Source organism: Aphelocoma coerulescens, chromosome 14 (assembly GCF_041296385.1).
Source record: "Aphelocoma coerulescens isolate FSJ_1873_10779 chromosome 14, UR_Acoe_1.0, whole genome shotgun sequence".
Classification (NCBI taxonomy): Eukaryota; Metazoa; Chordata; class Aves; order Passeriformes; family Corvidae; genus Aphelocoma; species Aphelocoma coerulescens.
The window spans coordinates 722,440-746,094 of record NC_091028.1 but is presented as its reverse complement, the minus strand read 5'-3'; the positions used below and the strand labels follow the sequence as shown (position 1 = coordinate 746,094).

At 46.4% G+C, this 23,655-nt stretch overlaps 1 pseudogene; it reads right to left on the bottom strand.

The window, feature by feature from the left end:
• Positions 1-3: 3 nt before the first annotated feature.
• LOC138118918 (lysosomal dipeptide transporter MFSD1-like) overlaps positions 4-23,655 on the bottom strand; it is a 62,474-nt pseudogene continuing 38,822 nt past the window's right edge.

Sequence of the window (23,655 nt, the reverse complement as noted above, 5' to 3'; positions counted from 1 at the left end):
ATGGGAAAAAATTGCACATACATTTTCAGGCCTTCTGTACAGGGGACTGTGCTCAGAAGCTATGACATCCTGCCCAAGGCTGCCCATAAGACAGACACCTCTTATCCCTGGGTTAGGGGTAGGATGGTAGCAAGAGCTCAGCTTAATGCCTTTTTGTGGGCAACATTCCATGATGTTCTGTACCACACTGGGATTTTATGTTCTTCAGCACTATTGTAAACAGAATTAAATATTCAAATATTTTAAGTATTTAAGGCTATTTGTAGTAAAATGTAGCAATTCCCTGTGAGCAGGGGATATTCTTTATAGGGAGAAGTCATACCCTCACTTGTGTGATTCTGTTGAGTGCATAAAACATCCTTCATGTGCCAGACTGCCTTGGCTGACAGAGGAGGGAACTGCAGCTACTGACATTGCAGTTCTGGGTGAGCTGGACGCAGTGGCCTCTCAGCCAGGATGTTGTGTGTCTGCGTCATTCATCCCTGAACTTCCAGGCTGTGATGCTCTCAGAGCCTCTTGGCCAGCCCTCACTCCTACAGTGACTTCTGTGTTTGGCCATTTACAGTTCAGAACTCTCCTCTGAGGCATGTACAGTGCTTTGGGTGGGATCTGCATAGTGTGGGAATGTGGCAATGTCCTTGATAGATAGCACATTAGCAATGAAGGATTGTCTTTCCTTTGAGCTGCAGCCAACAGTAGACTGCAGTATAGCTCCACTTTGCAACTATGTGTGTTACCTCATTGCTTTCCCCAAAACTGCCTGTTTGTAGCTAAACACTTCAGATAGAATGTTATCTGGGTTGCTGTTTCAGTCTGGGCAGGAAAATGGTAGTATCCATAGTCCATAGTGAGCTTAGCCAAGGAAGTGGTTAAAGGAGGACTTGCATGCTTTCATGAGTTGTGTGTGGTTCTAGGCATATCTGCTGCTTAGTCCCTAAACATGTCACCATGTCTGTCCTGTACATGACGCCACTCTAGTGAACAGCCCAGCTGCAGTGTGTCATCCCTTCTGATTCTCATGTGTGCCAGTTAACACAGATCGTGCACAACCCCTGTGAAGACTGCTGGCTGCTGTGCAAAACCTTTAAGCAAGCACTGTCTGATACTGTCCATCCGTTGCATGACTGCATAATACCCTGCACTGCACTCTCAATGAGGAAGATTAATGCCCTCTCTGTTGGTGTTTTAAGCAGCATTACTGTGAGTTTTTTGAATGATTTATACAAGCTAATTAGACTTGGAATATCCAAAGTACATTCTTGGGGCTTGTCTAGTGAGAGAAGATATGTAAAGTAGTCATGTGTGGAGACAATTATTTAAGTATTAAATGAGTAACTGCTGTAGTATGTTCCCTAGAAGGTTCTCAGAGTTGCTTATGTACAATATGATCACATTGGTGTGTGAATGTCCAAGTCTCTTGGCTACCTGGGTGATTGTGTGGTGGCCTGGCCACCCAGCAATATATCCAAGCCCTCTGATGTGTCTCTTGTTGAATTTCAGCTTGAAGCTCTGCTGAAACCGTGTATTGCTTCCCTTTGGAAAAGGTGATGGATTAAATGTCATTGAGGCTGGAATTTTCCATTGTTTCTTAAGGAGCAAAGTCAGGTCACAGTATCCTGGCTGTGGGGAGACTTGGTCACATGTAAGCTGTTTCTGTCATTACTGGTTATCGGCTGTGCAAGAACCACTGGGTAACAATTCATTGCTGGCCAAGAACTGATGCCCAGAAGTCTCCCAGCAGGCTAAACTGACTGCCCAAGCTGGGCCCACTCACCACTCCTCCCTTTGAACATAGTCAGTGAGCAGGAAGAGGCAGATTTAAATTCCTGGGCTAAATTAGCAGCCCTGATTATTTTTATGGTGTTATCTTCTGGGAATGAAGACAGTCTTATCTTGAATTGGCTTTCCCTTTCTTTCAAGCTCCTTATACTGTGAACAGGACAACCTCTTCCTCCTCAAGTAGGTCAAAATATTGGCCATAGCCAGCAAGAATGCGGGAATTTGCTTTACTCATCAACCTCTCTAGGTCCAGCTGCCTTCTAATTGTGGTGTCTTACCCACTGCTTTCTCCTCCCTCCTACATACACAGATATTTTAAATAGTAGCTGTGCTGCCTTTGGCTCTCCATGACCCCTCCTCTGCCGCTGCTTGGGTGTGTGCTATGTGCCACTTAAGCCAAAACCACAGAGTGCTCTGTGTCCAGGTGGATCAGAAGCACAGGGGCCTGTTGAAGTAATGGGAACTTAAGGTTATGCCAGGTCCTTCATAAAGATCATAAAGATGATGGCTTTTTCTCCACTGTCTCCTCCCACAGGCTTACATAAATGTGTGCTCTACTGTGTCAGTGTTTAACATTCTGGCTGGGACATTCTGGGAGCATGCAGTGGGGCATGAAGAGCAACACAAGTCCACCTCAGTGTGAACTGCCTGAACTAATGTCCACTTTAAGGCTTCACAATCTGTATTTTACGAGTCTCAATCCACTGTGTCTTTGGCAAGAGGAATGTTCTGCCAGAGAATATTTTGCAGCTTAAATGTTAAGGCCCAGGGTGTCTGAGGCTAGGGACAGGGTGAGGGGTGGGGATTTCAGTTACCCATTATCATGATCAGTGTGACACTACAAAAGTTAAACAAAAAACCCCCCTGATTGTTTCCTTCCATTTCTTGCAGCATGTTGACCTCTGTGAATGCCACCCTTTCATTTTCATGACAAGCTCAACCATAGTATGAGAGCCATGCAATTGCCTTTTTGAAAGCTCAGAGCTGAGCTCTGGTATCCCAGCTGTGGGTGTCCAGCAAAAATGGGGAAGACAGGCAAAGTGAAGGTCATCAGGGAGTCATTACTGAAAAATGCTGAGTAAGAGTAAGCTATCAATGTGCCCAGTGGAGGTGAGCAGGTACCGTTCCAGGGAGGGACATCATCTGCCTCCTTACTGTTACGTCAGCTTTGAGCTTTATCCATCTGAGCTGAAAGACAGGAGCAGCCTGTTCCGAAGAACTCTGCCTGTGAGAGGCTCCAGTTGAGTCCTCCCACCCTGAAGATGGTCTTTGTGCAAGAGACCCAAAGGTCATCAGAATGTCCTCACATCTTCAGATTCTATGACAGGGCTTTTATAAGCAAGTGCAAGGATCTTTGTACGATGGTTTCTGTAAAACCCTCTTTAGCCAACAGAAGTTCTCCATATAGGCAGTGAGCGCAGGAGAGGGGCAGGAATGCTTCCTAGTGACCCCCAGCAGAGCAGGCAGTGAGGCTTTGGTGCTACACCAACTCAAACCTTGTTAACCATTGGCAGACTTTAAGGAAAGTATGTCACAACTCTTCTTCAAAACAGAAGAGTGAAGTTTCTTTTCTAGTAATTTGGAGGTAGATTATGGGATGTCAAACAGGAATGGCTGGTTTTTGAGTGAGCTTCTTCTATGAAGGAGCAATTACAGGACTTCGAGTGGTTATCCCAGCACTCGTTACAGCACCAACCCCCTTTGAGTTTAGCTGCTGCATCACATGGCATAAACTAAGAAAGCTGATGGCTTCAGCAAACCAGGCTGAAGTCATTGCTTTTAAGCCAGGGTACTAACACACCAGTCAGCTCTGAACACATATTTTTTTCTGTAAGCAAGTCTCCAACATTAGTTTACAGCCCTGCAGTATGTGGTTTTTCAAAATGACAGCTGGAAATTCATGGGATTTTTCCTCTGAAAATATGTAAGTGCAGGATTTCAGCACTGAAGAGTAGTGCAGCAAGTGGAGGCCAAAGGGTATTTTGAAGCCAGTCTAGCAGGAATCTGATTTGCCAGCTGGGTTAAAATACTGATGAGGCCTCACATGGAGCACCATGTGCAGTTTTGGGCTCCCTAGTACAAGAGAGATGTGATTTAGGGAGTGCAGTGATGGACCAGAAAGGTGGTAAGGGGACTGGAGCATCTTGCAGAAGAGAGGAGGGGCTGAGAGAGCTGGGGCTGCTCAAGAAGGCTCTGGGAGATCTGACCAGTGTGCTCAAGTACCTGCTGGGAGGGAGCAAGGATGAGGGAGTCAGATTCTGCTCTGGACAAGAGGCAATGGGCACAAGGGAAACCACATGGAATTCCATCTGAACACAAGGATGCACGTTTTTCCTGCGAGGGGTCAGATACTGGGACAGGTGGGCCAGAGAGGCTGCAGAGTCTCCATCCATGGAGATGCTCAAATTCTGAGCAGGTCCTGGATAACCTGCTCCAGCTGCCCTTGACTGAACAAGGGTGGGACTCAGTCTTGGGAGGTTGTTGCTAAACTAGAGGAGTTTGTGATTTTTGTAGTTTTGTGACTTACCTCCCCCCTTAAATTTCTGCTGCACCAAACTCTAAAAGGGAAATTCTTTGATTATGGTCTGAAATGAATTCACTGTAACTTAAAACTTGAAGACCTTGCTGTCTGAGCTGCTCATCATCTTCAGTAAATCAGTTCAACCAAGCTTTGAATTGATGAGTGGATTTGTCTTAAAATATGACTTTACTGGATGCTATCAGTGCCTAACTCATGTTCAATCTAGAACTGTTTATATTAAATGCAACTTGAGAATCTGTAGTAATTTACATGTGTCATTCACTTCAGCATTTCTCATACTTGGCTATTAGAGTTTACTTCATTCTTAAAGCCTCCTTTGTGCTTTTGAAAACCCTGTGAACATTTGCCCAGTGCAGAGGGCAGCTGGCTGAGTAAAATAAGCCTCTAGCCTTCCTGACTAAGAGCACTGGGGTATAAAGGACAGAATTCCAGATCAAAACCTTTTATGCTTTTGAAGGGCAATGAATATGCACAGCTTACAGAAGCATTTCTAGTAAAGTAATAAGCAGTTAAGCTAGCTTGTGTGCAAAAGGTCATCAGTTTCAGACTCCTGCCTAAAGAATAATGATGACGTCACTTGCATGGGCACAAGATCTGTGGAAGAGGCTTATCTAGAGCACTGAGTGAAACAGCAGGCCTGCTGGGTGTTAGCAAGTGCTGTTGTGCAGGATTCTGGTGGCAGAGCAGCCAGGCACACCTTCACAGGCAGTTGTGCTGCAAGGTTGACAAGCAGCTGTATGACAGCTCATGAACAAGGGTAGCTAGGTGAGCTTCACTGACTGCAGTGCAGACCTTAAAGTGCCCCATGCAGGTGTGTGGGTGTTGGAGAATGCCCAAGAACCACAGAGGAGACCCCTGTGCCATGCCTAAGAAAGCAGAAAGATTCCCAGTCTGTAGACAATTGCCTTCAAGATTCCCTTTAAAGATGTTTAAAGTACACAGACTAAAACACTTTCAGGCAGAAGTGATCAGTGGTGTGTCTGGCAGTGCAATCGTTCTCTCCTTGCCAAGGTTCAACTGACAGAGTCTTCAGTTCCTGTGTCATCATCAAGGAGCTGTGCTGCATCTGCAGGGTCTCTGTCCTGCCCCACAGGTGCTCCCTTTCTGGCTCTGTCCAGGATCCCATCCTGGAAAATCAAGGCAGCAATTGGTGACAAAAGGACCCTGTTTTTCCTGTACATACACATTGCCACAGTTGGGTCCTGGCCGTTGCCCTCACTGTCTTCCAGAAAACATACAGCCACCAATGGCTTGGTACCAGGCAAAACTGTGATGCACTGTATCCGTATGGAGCAGAGGGTTCTCCTTTTATGCAGTCTCCTTTTGAGAGTCATTCACATACACACCCAACAGCTATTACTTTGTTAAAAGGAGCTCAGTGATACAGAGTTATTCTCTGTTATTCTCACAGTTATTTTATCACACATACCTGATACTTGTCCACAACACTGAGGCTAACCGAGGCAATGATGCATGCAACAGCATTAGCGAGCATAAAGATCATCATCTGTTGCTAGCACCACAGAGGGATCTTTAATTCACTAGAAAGCCAAAACAGGAGAGAACAACTAGTCACTTAAAGATACTTAAGGCGTTTCTCTAGTTGCCTGCAGCATCAGGTTGCAAATCCCCTGATTCCTGTTCACACTGCTCCACTAAAGCACTGCTGAATTCTCTGCTTATTAAAAAAAAAAAAAAAAAGAGATAAAGCATTCTCACCTGGGCTTTGTTCCCAGAATGTGTCCAACAATCAGATTTGAAAGGCCAGCACCAGCCATCTGTACAGAAGTTGCCAGCCCCATCGCTGTCCCTAAAGTCACTTGGGGGACCACAAGCAGTATAGATGGCCACATACTAGCCTGGGGAGAGCAATGAAAACACAAACTCAGAGCCTATTTAAAGATATTAGATGGACATTCATTCAAAAAGGAATTATTCCCACTAAGTAATCCTTTATACTTGCTCATCAAGAAATCTGGTATCTGTCCCTCCAGCCTATTGGCTGATTCTAGACATCCTTTCCAAGCAGCTTCAGACAGCGCAGACAGCACAGGTTATCTGAAACTGAAATAACCTGATTCATATTTCAGAATGGGAGTCAGACCTGATGATTTAACTAATGAGACTCATAGGAGATCCAGGTGTTACCGTCAAGGTAAAAGAGCACCAAGCAAACATAGTGAGGTTAATGCTTTGCACTGTATTGAGTGCTTCCTTGCTGTGCTCTGCCTTCTGCTCCATGTTGATTCTTTAGGGTTATTTGTTACTAAGCAAAGACTACAGGTTTGCAGAGCCAATGACTTCAACCTGTGGCTGTGAAACCTGCTCAGCAGGGCAGCAGTAATACACCATCTACATGTAGGAGTGTAGCCACAATACACCCAGCTATCGTTGAGAACTCACAGCAGCGAAGGAGTAAGTGATCCTCAGCCAGATGGTAGAGACCAGTGGAGGCACAGATGTGAATGCCAGGAGAGCGAAGACTGGCAGAGTCAGCATGGCACAGCCAACAGCAAGGACACCTCTCAGTCCAGTGTAGTCCTGGTGAAGGGAACAAACAGAAAGGCTCTTCCAGGGTATCCTGCTTCCCATGGGTCCTAGTGGCACATGGGGCTGCACACAGTGGGCTGGCCAGAGTGGCAATGACATGGCATTTCCTGGCTGTTGGCAGTGTAGCAGACCAGCTGTTCTACTGTTGGCAGTGTAGCAGACCAGTTGCACACTCTGAACTGAGATTGAAATGTTACTAGGTGTCTGGTACTCAGGCAAAACGCCAGGCTTTTACAAAGCGGGAGGGAAAACATCATTATATTGCAACAATTATGGAAATAAGGAATGGAAGCTGTTAGACAAAACAGGGCCTGATTGCATGCAGATTGTCCTTTCCCATCTACTTGCAAAGCTTATCCCAATTCTTTCTGTTCCGGTCTCAGACTTCCCAAAACACACACCCATGTACCATGGGTTGGTGCTACCATAGCACAATTACAGGACAGAGGTAAAAACGGGGGAATGTTACTTCTTGTAATTTAAGTCAGGGTAAGGTGCATCTCACAGTTTGCAAGGATATGAAGGACTCCTCATTCAGCCACAACAGGTGAAATTCTGTTTGAGGGGGCTGTAGCAGACATTTCAAAAAATCAGGAACAAATTATGGAACAAGAGTGCTTCCGTGTTTTGGGTATTCACAATTAATATGCCAACTGCTGTGGAGTGAATGAGGGAGTTGTCGTACACTGCCCCAGAAATGTGAGTGGCTGCCTGCTGATTGTAACCAGAAGATTTATGCTGGATAAACTTGCTAAAAATAAAATGAAGCCAAGAAAAAAACATAATTAGTATTCTTGATCTGGTTATTTTGATAGAAAGTAAGTTTGAGCACAAGCATACGGGCAGGAAGGTTTTGAATGAGAGGACTTGTAAACAAGCTTGATTCCATCTGGTTTGTAGTCCCAAGCCTTTGGTGGTTTATTTTCTTTTTAATTGGTGCACACCACAGAGGAGCTGGTATTTTCAGACACTTTCGAGACACTTTTGCAAGTGCAGAGTGAAACTGCAGATTCAAGTGGAACGTGTTTCCTTCCATCAACATAGCTCACAGCAGCAATGTGCTGTCACCTGTCCAAACCACATGGGTGAAGTTTTGACATCCTCTTTTAAGAAGCAAAAAGCCTTATCAGTTCAAGGGGGTGAATGCTGAGGGGCAGGACAATGGTCTAAAAATAATCCAGCAGCAAAGATCAGCATTTATGCTGAATATCTACATTTGAGAAATACTAGGAATTGTCCCAGGGAAATTCTTTTAAGGAGACCTGGTTATAGCAAAGAACACCCATTGTCAAAACCAGCCTTTCACCTTTGTTAGGGACATGCAGAAATTTCATTAAACTTCCTCTAATTCTTTATAGAATTTACAGTCATTCAGTGTAACAGCTTTCACAAGGGTTTTTTTAGAGATCTTGTAGCTACTTAAACTTGATTTGGCTACCTGCATGGCTACTTCCCATCAGTTGTCATGTTGATGACATTTCTTCCCTCCTGATTTCACAGTGGCTTCCTACACATCACTAATGAAATACTACCATTTTAATTTTATTTCTTTTACTGCAGGTCTTACCTAATATAAAAGTTCATGTTCATTATGTGACAGAAGCCACATCATCCACAAACGGGAACAAAGCAGCAAAACAAGTCTTTGGCAGAGCCCCAAGACAGAAGCAGGAGTCTCAAATTAGATGGCTGGGTTGCTTTCTTTTAAGCAAAGGCAGGCATTAAAAAGTGTGAAGCCTTCACCAGATACAAAGGCTTCCTCTTGTACAAACCCAGGCTGAGTAAGCCCAGTTATGTTCCAGACACAGCAGAGTGCAGCAGCTGCAGGACAGAGCTGCCCCAGGCTTGTGAAGCTGACACCCCACCCAGCTCAGGAGACACCCACTTTGCTGGTCTATCACAAAGGTGAAATGTCTGTGGGCTGTTTTTTAAATGGAGTATTTCTTCCCGTTCTCCCAAATCCTTCTGATCCTACTTTGGCAGTGTTTGAAGCTTTAAATATTGGATGAATCATTTTCCTTTAAGGTATTTTTGCTGTCTTCCAGAAGCTTCTCTCATCTTTGAAGGGAAAGAAAGGTCAAAGAACTCTCAAACCTTTAGGTGTTAAAGGCATGTTTCTCCACATTTCATGAGTGGAAGGAGCAAGCCCATTACCCCTGTATTTCCCAGTCTTCCCAAAATCAAGGCCTGCAAGGCTCTGTCGGCTCATGTCGGTCAGTAGGCCACAGCCATGGAACACCTGGCGTCTGCCACAAAGGGGAAGACTCCATTGTAGAAGAACATGATGATGAGGACCAGGAGCCAGCAGCAAAGGGGAAGGTGCTGGATGTCCTGAATCTGCTGCAAAGACAAGATGTGCCCTCACTCCCGAGGAAAACAGCCCAGCTTCATACCAGTGTCACTTTCTGCAAGCCACTGAAGGGCACAAGAGATTTAAGAAGTAATGGCAAGTAAAAGGGAACTGAAAGGCAGTTCATGCACCTCTAAGTGAAATTTGGGATGTGCTGACTCTAAAACATTCCTTCTTTAACACTATCCAGTAAAGAAAACAAAAAAACCTTTCTTATTTTTATAAAGGTTCTGGCTGCAAGAGATTGTTTTGAGCAGGCTCTGTTAAGAGTCCACTGCACATCCTTAAGTGAAACACAGCAGAAAGGTACACTATAAACAGAAGTCACAACACAGCTGCAGAAACCGGTTGAGAGTACTGTCATGAGAAGGAAGCCATCTAATAGATCAAAGTGACATAAAAATTGCAGACCAAAGTTGCTTGTAATGCTTGTTCCTGGACAGCAGAATGCAAGGAGGAATTGAAGATAAGGGCTGGCAAGAGATAGTTCAGTACTGCCGATTAGCTATTTGCTATCCTGGATCCTGAAAGCAGTTCAGAGGGAGTCTACCAGCTAGTTCTGTGCACAGAATGCTCCTCTGAGCCACCTACAGTCAGGAAGTAACTGGCTCAGAAAGCTACTGCTATTCCAAGTGCTACCTCTGGAAGGCTCTAGGCAGGGAACTCTTGGCTGGTGGCTCACAGATGTGATCTGCTCAGCACTGCTCTGCAGTGTTGAACCGAGTGGTGGGAATGCCCTCTCCTGGCCAGGACTGGCTCCTGTTGCTGCAGCCTTCCCTGCGCTCCGAAGACAGTGCTCCTGCACCTGGGATTTCCAGGATGGAAAAGCACCACGTACCACTTTTTTTGATTCTTGCTGGATAATACCATCCAAGCCCAGCTGCCGCATGCCCACTTTATCAAGTACACTGACTGTGAGGGTTGAAACAAACCCCAGCACACAGAGCAACAAGAGGTGTTAGAAATTCCTCAGAGTGGAGAGCACTGAATGACAAAACGCACTGCATGTAAAATGCTTAATTCTCCATGACTCCCAGGTGTGGCTTCTCTTAAAACATAGAGTAGTACCCTTGATCTTGCACCACACTGTCACAATCCCTGCGCTCTGCCCACTGAGCTCCCATGGCTGCAGGACTGCCTGAGGCTGGTGAGGCTAAAGCCACTTTAGTCTCTCAGGCAGAGCTCAGCTGGCCTGTGGCTAGAATGCTCCTGACCTGCAGCAGGCCTCTGCAATACACCCAAGGTAAAAGCAAGGCAGACACTGGGAAACTTCCCTGGTCCCCAGAACAGGGGTGGCATTTCAGGGCTGAACAATGAAGAGGCTGTACCTCTTCATTGGTGTGACCTGCTCCAGTTACCACAGCAATCTGACCTGTGAGCACAGGCAGCTCCAGAGTAGTGAGACTGGTTATGCTGCATATGCCAAAGCAAGTTTGGCAATGGACATCTGCTGCAGATGGCGGCGGATCCTTCTCAGAAAGGAATGGCATCCTTCTCAGAAAGAGTTCTGTACCCATTTTGTTTTCCAAAGAGCCGAAACAGCTTCTGAGATGCATGCACACTTTGTCTGATGCATTGACCCCTTCATGGGCTACAGAAGTCACTGTACTGTGCTTGCAAATGCTGCCTGAGCACAAAACTGAATGTCAGACAGGATGTGACACCCCATGCCCACCACAGCTTTTTCTCTGAGAGCTGGAATCAGAGGACACTAGCAGGTTTCAATTTCTGCAAGAGATTTATCACACACATGCATCCTCTTTTCAGTGGGTGATGGCCCATACTGCCTTGTTGTTTGGTAAATAACACTTTTCTATAATCACTGAGTCTTTGTACACAGAGGGCTCTGAAGCAAGTCTCCCTAACCTCACCATTCCAGCAGAGTACCCATGTGCCATTTAAGCCCCTCCTTCCACTAGAGAGAGATCTCATCTCACTGCACCACAAAGAGGAGAGAAGCTCAAATCTTCTAAAAATACAAGCCCTGGAATAGATTCACACTAAGAAAAGTGCAGTTCAGGTTCTGCTTCTCACAGTAATTTACCCATGTTTTCAATCAGCCACGTGCAAGGCATCTTCTGCTGGGACCAGTACAGACACTGCTGCAGAATCAGCATGTTCTGCTGGCCAAAGTACAGAATAACAAACACTTTTCATTCCTGTCTCACTCTGAAGTTTCTATTCCATGGGAGTATGTCTGTATTAAGTACTGACTGTCTGTGACTGCAGATGTTAAAGTATGTCCCGAAAACAAAACTGTCAGGTTGACACTAGGGAGTTAGAGAGGGTTTTCTGGCATCAGTGCAGAAACACTCATTGCACACAGAAAGCAACAGGAAAAACTGGAAAATCATGTGCCACTTCCTGCTTACCTCACTACCTCTTTCACGTTCTTTTAATCATTGGACAAAACAGGCTGGCCTGGGTCTAGAAAACACCAAAGAAACTCACCTCCCCAGAATGTCCACTGCATTCCAAACTTTGTCTCAAACTATTGGGTAAAGAAAAAATTGAGGACACTCCCAAGATGGAAGAAAGACAGAGTCAGTCCAAATGCCAGTGCCAGCTCCTTCCCCTTGAACCTGAAGGCTGTGATACGAGTCTGCACAACTTGGAGAAGAGAAAAATCCTCTCTTGAACAGACAGGCTTGACCAAGAGCATGGCACAGAAGCCACAGCTCTCTCAAGCTAGAGAGCTCAGGCTGGGGGATGCTCTACACGCGCCAAGAGGATACATGTGCCAGAGGAGGTATGTGCCAGCCTCATAGTCCATTTTAGAATGTACTAAATCATGCAGGGGCATGGGAGGTGAACTTATTGCTCCTATAAGGCAAGCAAAAACAACTCCAAAGGCAGAGAAATCACATGTCAATCCCCACCCTTGAGAGAAGGACAATGTTTTAGAGGGGAAGACTTCTTAAACACTTCATCACACATTAAATCAAGGAACAGTGTTCTGCTGGCAACACAAGTCTCTGGGGAAGAGCAGGTGAAGCTGACTGGTAGGAAAAGGGTCTAGGCAGCAAAAATGTATCATGACCCTTTGGTGAGATATAAATATGAGAATATGAAAATATGTAAATGTGAATTAGTCAGTGACCCATTCCCAGAACCAAAGAGCAGTTTTCCTGTCATCATTGGGAGGAGGTATGGCGAGCCATTGTAGTGTGAGCCTAAAGGAAAGATGGATGATCCCAGCACAGTGAGAAGAAAGAAAACAAAAACACCAACTAGGGAGAAACAGAAAAAGTGCACAAACCTCAACAGACATGCTGAAATCAGGACAAAAGCATTCTGTGTCAAAAAGCTAAAGAACAACCTCAAAACACACCAGTAAATGTTATCAGTTTACTCTCCATTTTCAATCTTGTAAAGACTGGTCTCTATAAAATGACTTGGCAATCCTCAAAAAAATGATATTATCATGGTGGGAGGTTAGAGAGGCAGAGCAAGTGGCAGGGGACTCTGAACTCTATAGTCTCTGACCTTGCCCTGAGCTCCACTGCAGACTGACCTAGAGGACATGATCTTCTCTGTGCCTCTCTCCCCTCTCTAAGACATTTACCTCTGTGATACAGAGCATGACTGCATTTGCTGGGACTGCTTTCAGCACACACCAGAGCAAATGCCAGAGCTGGGAACAGAACCCTGCTTTATCACTTTGTCCCATCAAAAACATGTAATACTATTCTCTGTCATGTCTATGTCAGAGAAAAGTGTGTTTACTGCTGTGCTGTGTCAATTCAGGTTAAGTCAGTGGTAAAAGCATGAATGTCTCAGTTGCTCAGCTGACCATCACACACCCACACAGAGCTGTCCCTACTCTCCACCACTCTGTGGTGTTAGTACAGTGGAACCTTTAATCATCCCTTTGCATTGAAAGCGCAGCCTGAAATTCCACTTCAGTACAGGAATAAATTCTTTGAACCCCAGAACTTACAGCAATTTCCCAGTTTATCAATCAGGAATCTAGCCAGAATAACCACTACTGCATTTCTGGGAGAAAACTAGAACGGAAATGTGCGTCTCACTGCCTGAAAGCAACTACCAAAGCACCCCACCCCCAAAGCTAGAGCAAAGTGACTCACGTCCAAGCATAGACTGCATACAGCAGGTTGTACTGAGCTGGAGTCATTCCCAAGCCTTCCCCACACTCCGGTGTGCTGTTATGCCTGGTGCTGTTATGGTGAGTTCCATTGGGGCAGGTCAAGTTCTGTACAAGTCACAGAGCCTTTGTGAGGTGCAGATACAGACAAAAACTCATGCAGGCCTTTAAAAATGATTTCTATTTCTCCTGCTCAGTTCCCAGTTCCATGACCAGCCAGCCATTAGGGGACTTGTGTCTTCTCCCAGAAGCCCTTGTCAAATGGGAAATGACTGGCCACTGGCACAGCACGGCTTCCCTTTCCCTTCCTGTGGCAGTAGCAGCAAGAGCTCAGCGCATTTATACAATTTCAGTCCAGAAGAAAAGCCAGGAGACTGCACCATCAGCTTTATCTGATCCCTTAGTTTCTTGACTATAGTTCACCTTGATCTGACTCCTCATTCCATAGTCTGAAGTCTTATGCAACATGTAAATACGAAACTTAGTGTTAGTCTGTATTAATTCATAGTTCTAAAGCATTTGTTGAAGAGTAGGAAACTGATAGACCTGGCATGATTGAATAACATTGGTTTTGCTACTGTCCTGGTTTGACACTGACCAAATGCCAGGCACCCATGAAAGTTGCTCACTCGCCCTCCCCTGCCACAGCTGGGCAGAGGTGAGAAAAATTTAACGAAGGCTTCATGAGTTGAGATAAGGACTGGGAAAGAACACTCCAAAGGCAAAACAGGTACAAAGGAGGTACCAAAAGAGGTACAAAGTAAATTTATTACTAACAAAATCAGAGGAGGATAATAAGAAGTGAAATAAGCCCTTAAAACACCGTTTCCCCCTCCAACCCCTCCCTCCTTCCCACTGACAGCGGGTGGGGGGCTTGGTCAGTTCGTCAGCCGAGGGTTTGTTCCGCTGCTCAGGGAGAGGAGTCCTTCCCCTGCTGCCCCGTGGGGTCCCTTCCCACGGGAGACAGTTCTCCCTGAACTCCAACGTGGCTGCCATCTCACGAGCAGCAGCTCCCTGCGACCTGCTGCAACGGGAGTCCCTCCCACGGGCAAACAGTCCTCCAAAAGTGCTGCACCGTGGGTCACTCTTCCACGGGGTGCAGTCCTCCGAGGCCAGGCTGCTCCAGCCTGGAAGCAGGGCCCTCTCTCTCCACCGGCTCTGCCACTGGATCCCAGCCTCCTGCAGGCATCCACCCGCTCCGGCGTGGGCACCTCCCCCAGGGGCTGCGGGTGGATCTCTGCATCCCCCGGGGATCCCCAGGGGCTGCGGGTGGATCTCTGCATCCCCCGTGGATCCAGGGGCTGCGGGTGGATCTCTGCATCCCCAGGGATCCCCAGGGGCTGCGGGTGGATCTCTGCATCCCCCGAGGATCCCCAGGGGCTGCGGGTGGATCTCTGCATCCCCCGAGGATCCCCAGGGGCTGCGGGTGGATCTCTGCATCCCCAGGGATCCCCAGGGGCTGCGGGTGGATCTCTGCATCCCCCGGGGATCCAGGGGCTGCGGGTGGATCTCTGCATCCCCCGGGGATCCTCCCTATGGGGCTGCGGGTGGATCCCTGCATCCCCCGTGGATCTCTGCATCCCCCGTGGATCCCCAGGGGCTGCGGGTGGATCCCTGCATCCCCCGGGGATCCCCAGGGGCTGCGGGTGGATCTCTGCATCCCCCGGGGATCCCCAGGGGCTGCAGGTGGATCTCTGCATCCCCCGGGGATCCAGGGGCTGCGGGTGGATCTCTGCATCCCCCGGGGATCCCCAAGGCTGCGGGTGGATCTCTGCATTCCCCGGGGATCCCCAAGGCTGCGGGTGGATCTCTGCATCCCCCAGGGATCCAGGGGCTGCGGGTGGATCTCTGCATCCCCCGGGGATCCCCAGGGGCTGCGGGTGGATCTCTGCATCCCATGGATCCCCAGGGGCTGCGGGTGGATCTCTGCATCCCCCTGGATCCCCAGGGGCTGCGGGTGGATCTCTGCATCCCCCGGGGATCCCCAGGGGCTGCAGGGGCACAGCTGCTCCACCATGGTCTCACCACAGCCTGCAGAGGAATCTCGGCTCCGGCACCTGGAGCACCTCCTCCCCCTCCTTCGTTATCACAGAGGCGTTTCCATCATCTCTGCCTGGCCCAGCCTTGGCCAGTGCCATGTCCATCTTCAGAGCCATCAGGGACTGACTCTGCCGGACATGGTGGAAGCTTCCAGCAGCTTCTCACAGAAACCACCTCTGTGGCCCTTCCGCTACCAAAAACCAGCCGTGCAAAATGAGCACAGCTACTGAAAAGCAACATCTCCTCAACACCATATGATCAGGAAACCCCCGCTAGAATCTTCCAGCTTCTGAAAATCCATCTGCATTAGAAAATGAATCCTGGGTCTTCACATCAGCAGGTGCAAGCTAAACACCTCGAATAACCACAAGAGAAATGTGATTTTAATCACATGATTTTTATATGGCCATTGTACAGTGTCACAGCCGCTCAGACCTGCTGCAGCAGAAATATCTGATGATGCAGGGAAGCAGCTCTCTAGAATGAAGTGTTTCACTGCAAGCCCTGATCTCAGCTGCTCCATCTACTTTGGTATCACTGGTGTGAGACAGGGAGAGGCTAAATTCACTAGAGTAAAAATCTATCAAAAGTGTCAACAGATAGAAACTCTGCATAGTACAAATAACAGAAAAATATGGTTTACTTTCACTACCTTACAAACTTACCTAGGTTACAAAATCTGACATAATACTGACCTATTTTTTGGGGGCGGGCATGCTCGTGTTTGCAATAACAAACTGCACCCAATTTAGCCCAGAGTTCACTGTCTGAATGTTAGGGACTGACTGCATTCAAATTAAAAAAAAAAAAACAACCAACTTGCAAGCTCTAGTTATTCCTCCCTGGCTACTGAGGCACACAGAGAACAGGACAGTGACTCTCCACGTACACGCACTGACCTGCCAGCAGACAGCACATGCAAGGCAAATCATCTCAGGAGATATGGAAATAAATGCAGACATGACAGGAAAATGAGTCAAGTAAGAATTTGTCAAGCGTTCAGAAATTAAGCTTTGGCACTCTGGCATCTCTGGAGAAATGCCAGCAATATGCTGGGATGTCAGTCTGAACCCTGAACAATAGCATTTTCCATAATCTGAGACTGTGACTAGTTTTTAGAAAAGAGAGTCCTCCTCTGACCCCCCTGCACGGTTCTGTCTTTGGGCCAGCAAACGTGAAGTGATGCCTGCAGTGCCAGAAAGTTTGGATCTGGAGACTGAGAAAAACTTTCCTTGTGCCCTACTTCTGCTGTCTCCCAGCCCAGGGCAGGAACTGATGGTCACTGCTATGGATCTCCTACATGCAGGGGTGGGAAGTCCTGACTGGCCTTTGTTAGTGCGGTGACAGGGAGCCAACACCATTGAGCAAGGGCAAGCATTACATTCCCAGTTATCCTGGCAGCAGAGTGATAGGTGGAAAAGACTCCACTACTGGAATAAGTAGTAAAGTAGGAATGTTTATTCCAGTGCTGGGACGCACGGGGGATAATTCCTCCAAAGTCATGCATGCTGACAGCTCCATTCAGCTTGGTATATATTGGGTTACAAGTTCCATATTCATTAAGCTTCCCAATACATCTATGCATATTCATTACCTAGCCCTGCCTAGCCTCGCCTTGTATTACAATGAGCCCAAAAGTCATTTACATCTGTGTTGAGCTTGCGCAGCATTGTCTAGGGGTTGTGGGCAGGGGTCCCTGAGATGAAGTAAAGGGCCTTCCTCATTCTGAACTTTTCACCTTGCTTCCCTGCACATGCTCTTTATGTCCCTGGCCCAAGTCCAAACTTCAAGGCTGGTTTAAGTTAGTTTTAGGTTGAAAACAGGATCTTTGGTCAAGATTCCTTCCCTTTATCAATAGTCTTCTATCTTCTCATCCTGCTTTGGTAGGCACAATAAGTGTTGAGCAAGCTGTATGCATTGTTTTAACAAACAGCTTCTTAGCAAATCATTTAACCTCTGCTTCCCCCTCCTCCCCTGTTCAAGAGAAAGTCCAAACCCCTCATGGCTTGCCCCAGCTTCTGCACCTCCACAGTGGATATGCCAGTAACAACCACTCACCCCCAGCATCTGGGAGGTAAGACCCTGGAGCATGGCTCCGGTAGCGACACCACAGGAAAAGGTTTGGGAACTCCACTGGTGACCAACACCTCCATCTTGTTATAAATGACCCAGATCTGATATGGAAATGAGTTATTAAAATTTACTGAGAACTCAATAAAAATGCCAAAGCAAAAGAGGACAGCCCTGGGAACATGGCTGGATGCCAGAGGCTTGCCCACAAAATGGCGATCCTGCCTTTCAGACCCCTGTGATTGCATCAGCCTAATGCATATTTATTTACAGTTTTGCATAGCCCCACCCCCTTGTCAATCTTTTGGGAGCCCACTCTTTTCTGTTGCTGGGGCCTTTAAGGTCCTCATTGGTTGGAGTCCTTTTTCCTTGGTTATTCCTTTTATGGTGGTGCCTTTTAAGTCTGGCTGGCAACAGCCTGGCCCTTTGCAAACCCCATGGAACTGGTATTACAACATACAGATCATACAGCCCCGTAAAACCAACCCTCACAACCCAGCAACATTAAACATTTCAACATATCCTATCACCTTGATATTTCCCCTGGGAAAATATCATTATATCCAACATCACAACTCATAACTCATAACCCATAATTGATGCAACATACGGCGAAAGCCAACTCTCAATAATTGATATATAACAGTCTTGCTGGTTCAGCCCCTTTTTGCATGGCCCGGACAGAGGCCCAGCTGGTACCCCTGGCTCTGATCCCCAGCACTCACACCCTGGAACTGCTGCTGCAGGACGCTGGGGATGTTGAAGCAGAAGTAGGAGCCGAAGGTGAGAAGGCAACTGAACCTGTGATGAACCTGTAAGAGGCTGAGGCAGAGCGGACCCTCCTCACCCTCCCATCACGGCCGTCCCACAGGTCCTGCCAAGCCCCAGCTGGGCCTTGGGTGCGGGGGGCCAGCCTGACCCACAGCCTCCCACCACCCTCCATGCTCGCCCCACTCCGCTGCTGCCATGGCTGAACTGCTGCCCTAGCCCACCCCACTCTAGGAGCCTGGGCGAGGCCTCCCACAGGGCTGAGCCACAGCAGGAAGGGGCTGGGGGGACGCTGAGGAGAAAGGAGCCAAAGCAGCGAGATAAATTGGAGGAGCTGACCTCGGTCAGAGAGGGGGAATTTCATAACAAGAATGAGACTGTGCACATGAAAGGAGCAGTACAGAAGAAACTGGTTTGTAATACATCATAAACTGGTCAGGAGTCCAAAATACAATGTTCTGGGGGAAAAAGGCATCTCTAGAGGTGTGTTACTGGAAGTGTCTTATATAAGACACGGGGAAGAGCAGTCTCTGAAGGGAGGAGGGAGCATTGCATGAACAGATCGATAGAAACCAGCCACGTGTTTATTAGAGGTTCCTCATTATCACAGGAGCAGGGTCTTGGCTAATGACAAGGAAAAACAACACACCCAACACCCCAAGCCCATGTATCATTGAAAGGGCAAGTATATTTCTCTTTCCATTTGAAGAGTATTTCCTAGCCAAATGAGGCATAAAGAGCCATCAATAAGGCAAACCCCTCAATGGCACCTGTGCAGGCCCGTGCATTACCTGGTCTTAAACAGAACTTGGGAAATACATGAGCAAGATTGTGACGTGGCAGTCTGTCCTTCACGGCTGGCACCAGGATTTGGGAACTCAGGAGTTTCTTCCCACTCCTGTGTCAGTGGATCAAAGATTCACTGGGAATGTGGGAATGTGATGTTAAACAAAAGTTTTTCAACAACAAGTCTACTGAAAATAGTTCAAGAATAATTTTAGGAGCATCTGACTTATGAAAAGTCAGTCTACAAGGTATCCTCAAAGTCTGTATTTATAAATGCTGTTGCTTTAGACATCACTTATGTTGCCATGTAGAAGTTTTTATTTTGCCCTGCCCTATGATTTCACCCTTCCTTGGACTGCCAGTGTGGAGGATGCTGAAATAGTGTTATTGCCTTATGTGAGGAGGATGCTTCATGCTGCCAACCCATGTCCTTACTCAGCTGTGCTGGGCAGACTGTGAGCAGGTGAGCCCCCACCCACCTGCTCACTCACTTCCCCCAGTATGATGGGGAAGAGCATTGGAAGGGCAACAGGGCAAAAGTGAGGAAAAAACCCACAAAGCCTTATAGGTTGAGATACAGACATATAAATAAGTGAAAGGGAACAAAAATGAAGGGAAAAATCCCACCAAGTAATGCACAAGCAATCAGTAACCATCAACAGACTGATGTCGACCCAGGTAATGATCACCACGGTTACCTTGGAAAAACCTCCTCCTCAGCTTACTTGCTGAACATGATGCCAGATGGCATGGGGCGTCTCTGGTCAGCTAAAGAAAGTGTGCCTGTGTGACCAACACTGTTCTCCTCACCAGCCTGAGCATAGCACTGTACCAGCTGCTGTGCACAAAACAAACTCTTTCCCAGCTAAACCCAGTACACTATGAACCAGATCCTGAAAGGAATTCTTTTGGCCAAACAAGAAGGTTTTATAATAGCATTTAGCAAAAATAAAAGTGTCTGGATAATAATAACATTTATATAGATGTATATACTTTTATATATATATATAAATTTTGCAGATGTTGTAAGTATACATAAATTTGTATAGCATATATATATATATAACGTGTATATCCAGTGTGTGATTGATTTGAAAACTAGTGTTAGCTTTTCTTGTGATCTGTAGGTCTCAGGTAGGGGCGTGTCCCAACACTGCTGAGGACAGCAGGACCCTGTTCTGTGCCAAGCTTTGTAGAGCTTCTAAGCTACGTTTGTGCCTCTGCTGGCGTTTCTATCCACTTCAGGAGCCTGTGTTCCAACTACAGTTCTTATAAAAGATATGCTGGATAAAACTCACTGTGGTGCCAAAGGGATAGGAAAAATGTATCAGCATCCTGCTGATATAATGGCTTGGAGTGTGGTGATGCGATATTTTTATTGTATTTTTATATGTTCTCTGTACCCCGATGGTTCATCCCTACCTTCCCCACTCCTATTCCCAGTTGGTTTACCCCAGACCCAAGCCGTTCCCCCAGTGGTCCCTACATGGTTGTTCTCCTCCCCTTGTTCTAGCTCTTTCCCTATCAATCACCCAAACCCCTACTGCTGTTCCCGAAGGTCCAGTGTCCATCACCTGAAACCTCCCAGTTTACCCTTATATGGTCCCCGTCAATCCCCCGAGACCCTACCCCTCTGGATACCTCCCCCTTTGGAAATCCCCTAAACCTCGACGCCCCATTGGGGCATGTGATCCCTTTCCCTCCTCCCCTTGGGGCTATTGGCCCATGGAGATGTCTATCCCTGTCCATATCCCTCCCTTAGAGATTTCTATTGGTCCCCTGTCAAGCCATCCCCATTGTAACACCTCCCTTTATAAAATGTTCCCTGGAGGTGTTCGGGGCTTGTCCTCTCTGAGTTCCCTTCAATAAACTTGGATTATCCCGTGTGGCAAGCCTCCTTGCTACTTTTTATCCTCTCCCTCGTTCCTGACTGCTGACAGCCGCTGTGCCTGGAGCTTCAGCTCCCCTGGGCAGAGCTGAGCTCCAGAGGAGCAGCTTTAAAGCTGAGAGCCTCCGGCTGCTCCCCGCTCCTGCCGCACACTGCTGGAGCTAGCCTGGACAGTGGTCAGTCGTGGTCACCGCGACACTGGAGATACTGGATTTATTTGGACATTGAGTCTGGACACACACTTCCAATTTTCTCCTCCAGAAATATTTTGGTATATATATATATATACACACGCATACATATACAAATGAAATATTTTCTGTATATGTTGTGTGGGTGTGTATATGGGAGTATCTATCATTATATATTTTGCATAATGTTCCATGTTATATATATGGAAATAGATTATATATATTTTTCACATTTATGACATATTGCCCCCTCCTTCCTTTTAATCCTTGGATAACAGGCTGTGTGAATTTCTTGTGTCAGGATTAATTCAGTTTTTGAATTTTACTCTTTTCCCCCCCTTTTAGCATCAGCTCCTAAGTGACCTGGAATATAGACTGGGAGCGAGTTTGATTTGTGAGCCCTTAGTGAGAATGAAGATAGAGTACTAGTGATGGGGAGGTCAGATACTCCTGAGGGATGGCATGAATGTTTGTACAGATTCAGGCTACCCTGTGTCTAGAAGAATCTCTAGACTGTCTTTAGCCAGGAAAGGAACAGGCATAAAAATATTTGAGGTGCTTCATCCATTAATTTTCTGAACATGGCCAGGTTTAATACTTCCTCCTGAATCCGCATCAGCAACTCTGGTGTCTGTGCTGTTGTGAGAGCTTCCTTAGAGAGAATCAGATCTAATAGACATGACTGATTAAAAACCTATAATCATTTGGGAGCACTGAACCTGAAGAATGTTGCCATCTCCATCCTGTATCTAGTAACAAGCCCTTATGCAGTAGACGAGGTGTGGGCTTTTACATTGGAAATAGAGGAGAGAGAGCAAAAAAATTAAAACAGAAGAAGCAGCAGTGTGCCAGAAACCTCATCTACTCACAGCAATTATGGGACAAGAACCAGACCAATCCAGACAGAGGATCTTCTTCCATTATTGCTTCAAGGAAGAGGATTAATATTTGATAAGAAAAATCAGTTAGCTGACAAGTAAGATGGAGATTCTGAACACAATCTATGGAAACCATCCTTGAAGAAACCATTTAATGCAGAGGATCCAAGAAGGCTTGTAAATCCTGGAGCATGTTTGTCAGAAGTTGGTTTACTCAAGGTTTACCTTAGGTTCTACCTTGTAAGGATATCTATGAGTTTAGTATTGTCTTCTGGCTATTGGGCCTCATATTCTGTCAAATCCCACTCATCTTAATAATTAACTTGAATTTGTAGATGATGCTCTGTCATTCTGATTTTCATTTGAATTATTACCTGGTTCCTTCACCTGTGCATCCATAAATGTATCATCATAACATTTTGCCTTGACTGTAAATTTATTGCAAAACTGTAGCACTTTTGTTATTTTTTAGAGCTCTTGGAAGTCCTGGTTTTAGTCCTCTCATAAAAACCTATGCAGATAATTGTAATTTTAATGTAAGTTTTACAGAAAGCTCACTGAAAGTAATATCAAGTCCTCCTCCTGCCCTTGACCTTTTTGTGGGTTTTTTTCTGATTTAATAGCTTGAATTTCCTCTCTGAAAACAGGCAATCTCTCCTGGTCTATGCTTCCGCTTGTTTACCTGGATTTTCTATCACCAAGCTCTCAATCTCAGCGACTCCTCAAGTGTTGTGAATGGTCCTTTAACACTTAACTTATTGAAGCATATGCCATTATTTGCATTCTGGTCCCAAGCGACTGCTTTACATGAGAGAAAAAAGCAAGACTGGGTTTGTGACATGTATTAAATCTTTTTGAAAAGAAAAATTCTCTTCAGTCATGAATAGTCAGGTTAAAGTACAGTTGTAGTAAGAATAATGTTTTCAGGCAGGAGAGGGATTTTATTTTGTCAGGTGTTATACTTAATTTTGCAATAAGATGTGTTTCCTCTGAAAACAGAGGCAGCAGGAGCATTATTGTGCAGTCATTTAACATACTTTGCCATCTTCTAATGGCTGAGTGTTACTCTCACTGACCAGCCCATGCCTCCTCTCAGGCTCACTGGGTCCCCAGGGGATGTTCTGCTGCCAGACATCTCTTTGCTGCTGGTGTTGTCAGAGGCCTGTCAGTGATATGTGCTGCTGACATCGGGGCTGGAAGGGAGGAAAATCCCAAAGCATGGCATGAATAGCAGGAAGGAGAAGGGCTCACAGTGGCAGGAAGCCCCATGCCGGTATGTGTTTGCTCACTTCAGTGTTTGAGGTATGAGCTGTTCGTTTTGTCCTGTAATGTCCTGTTGCTGTGAGAGCTCTCTTTCATATAATTAATAAATCCTCTTCCCTGGCATTGCTGCTCCATTTGCTGTAGCTCATCTCAGCTAGCTTAGAGACCATCCCTCCCACGGGTTAGTACTGACAAACTCACTATGGATTTACTATGGCACCAAGTTAAGCAGACCTGTTAGTTAATTCTGTTCTTTGTTTTTGTCACAGAGGAACAATTTCCCTCTTTGCTGAGCCTCCAATAAAGGCAATTTGACTCTATGGTACTTGCCATGCACCCTTTATTGCCATGTCTGAGCATTGTCTGTCACCTGAAATTTGTTCTGAAGGTCTCCTTTAGATGTAGCTTAGGTTTCTGGCGTCTCTGCTAGAGTCTGTTTCCTTTA